Source organism: Scylla paramamosain, chromosome 12 (genome assembly GCF_035594125.1).
Source record: "Scylla paramamosain isolate STU-SP2022 chromosome 12, ASM3559412v1, whole genome shotgun sequence".
NCBI lineage: Eukaryota > Metazoa > Arthropoda > Malacostraca > Decapoda > Portunidae > Scylla > Scylla paramamosain.
The window spans coordinates 20,532,948-20,535,447 of record NC_087162.1 but is presented as its reverse complement, the minus strand read 5'-3'; the positions used below and the strand labels follow the sequence as shown (position 1 = coordinate 20,535,447).

General features: G+C 43.0%; 1 long non-coding RNA gene across 1 annotated transcript in view; it reads right to left on the bottom strand.

Annotated features, from left to right (window-relative positions):
- Positions 1–2,484, bottom strand: part of LOC135105835 (uncharacterized) — a 100,479-nt gene extending 97,995 nt beyond the window's left edge. Inside the window, exon 1 of the long non-coding RNA XR_010271029.1 lies at positions 2,348–2,484. This is a non-coding gene — a long non-coding RNA (uncharacterized LOC135105835). The remainder of the gene's footprint in view (positions 1–2,347) is intronic.
- Positions 2,485–2,500: the final 16 nt, after the last annotated feature.

Here is a 2,500-nt window from a genome sequence, read left to right as displayed (position 1 = left end):
ATCCAACCTTTAAACAGGGTAGAAATGGGATGATGTGTGTGTGTGTGTGTGTGTGTGTGTGTGTGTGTGTGTGTGTGTGTGTGTGCCGGATGGTTAGTGGGTAATAGCCGGGTGGACAGATGGGCGGGTGGGCCTGTAGGTAGTGTGCGGTTGGTAATAAACAAAATAATGATAAACAGTTTATTAATGTGGCAGTTGTTGCACTGAAAATATGCTGTGGGTTTGGGGGAGGCTTAACAGTAAACCTAATGTTAATCTAGAGAGAGGAACTAACTGTTAGTAGCTCGCACCATGGTGGGAATCGCGCTGAGGCGGTATCGCTCTTTGTGCGTCGCCTTCAGTAGCGTTATGTGGTTGTGGTTTCGTGTGGCACGGACTGGGCGAGGCGCGACGGGCGGGAAGTTCCTGAAAGTGGTCATGGCAGGGCGGTGGCCGGCGGGTGGTAGCAGAGGGATGAGGTGGGTGGTGCTGTCAAGGCCACGGGAGCCAGTGGTCACGGTGTTGGTGACAATAGTGGCAGGGAAAAGGGAGAGTAGAGAGAGGGAGAGAGAGAAAGAGAGCATGTTATTACCTGTTTGCCTGTTCCTCATCGCTTCCTTATCAGTAAAGAGACGAGAGATACACTGATATAATGCTCACCAAACCATCCGTCTAATTATTCAGCTACATCCACCCATCCAGTCAACCTTTCAACCACTTAACCATCACCAAATCTTCATACCCACTATCCATCCATTCATCCACCCATCCACTCACACACTTACCAATCTCATCCAACTATCCAGCCACTGACCTGCAAATCCACCCACACACCTACCTATAACCAATTAATCTATCCACCCATCCGTTTATCCACATATCAATGCATCTACCCATCCACACATCCATTCATACACGCACCCAATGACTTACCATTCATTTGCTCACTCATCTATCCACCCTGCTAAACATCCATCCACACCAATTCATCCACCAGTCCATTCCCGGATAAAACACGGCACCACACACAAACAAACAAAACAACACACACACACACACACACACACACACACACACACACACACACACACACACCATTCACTCTTGATGACAACAACAACAACAACAACAACAACAACTACTACTACTACTACTACTGCTGCTACTACTACTACTTCTACTTCAACATTCCCTCCCACTCTTCCATTCCTCATTTTTTCCTCCTACTACTACACTTTACCATTTCAGTCTCAAAAATCACCTGGAAATGTTTAAAGAACCATGGAAATTGCAGGAAATATTGACTAACAGACGCGAGGAGGGAGGAGGGAAGGACTGTGCTTTCATGGTGAGCGCTCCCAACGGGGCTAAAACCTTCTATTTACTTAAGCCACATTTAAAGCATTTTTTCGGGTTATTTATCAATTTTTCTGGTCAATTATGTCTTTTTTTCACGATTGAGTTTGAAAACATTCGAAAGTTCAGCTAAATATTGATGTACAGACAGGGAAGAAGGCAGGGGAAATGTGCGTCTCGGCCCTTATATTTACGTTACGTAATTCATTTTGAAAATCGCGAGGAGAAAGAAGACGCCTAGACTGGAATACACTACATATTCTGAATTGACATATACTTTAACTAATACCCAAAATATAAAAAGATTACCGAACTCAGTAATAATAACGAAAACTCCAGAAAACTACCCCTAACTTTTACAAACGGGGCCACAAAAAAATGATTAAGTCGAAAAGGAAAACACAGCCAGACTAGATTATATTACATATTCTGAATACAAAAAATTTTACTTTACAGATAAGTAAAGAAAACACACATTCCTCACCGTATAAAAGAAATAATTTTTTAAATCCGCCACCTGATTTACTTCAAATTTGAAAATACGAACTATTAGACTAGGTATTATTGGATATCATTACTGGGGATATGTTTCTTATATTTTTTAAGTCTTAAATTAAATACTAAGACAATCCTAGGCGTGCTAATAAGAAAAAGGAAAATTAATTGAATGCCGAAAGTGTTATTTTATCCACAAACAACAACAACGGTTACTGCAGATTTTATTGCATATTATAACTTAATATAGTTTTATAATAACAAATCAAATATCAAAACAATGCCAACTCTATTAATAAAAAAGAAAACGATGTCGATTTTGGGCCGAAATGCTTTTTTCCGCCTCTCCTCCGCACCTCTCCACCTCTTCCCTCCCTCTCACACTCTTCCTCTCTCCCCTCCACTTCCTCCTCCTCCATTACTCCTGTACACCCGAGCCTAAATATCACCTGGAAACACCTGCAAGACCGTGGAAATTATCCTTAATGTTGACGGGGAGAGGCAGGGAAATTCTTACCTTAGCAGCGGCGGGGCGGGGCAGGGCTTGGCGGGGCTCGGCAGGACGAGACGGGGAGCCAAGGATACAATGGTGTGGTGTTATAGTGGTGTGGTGTGGTGGTGATAACAAAGCACTCCCACTCACTTCACTGCCCTGAGTGTGTGTGTGTGT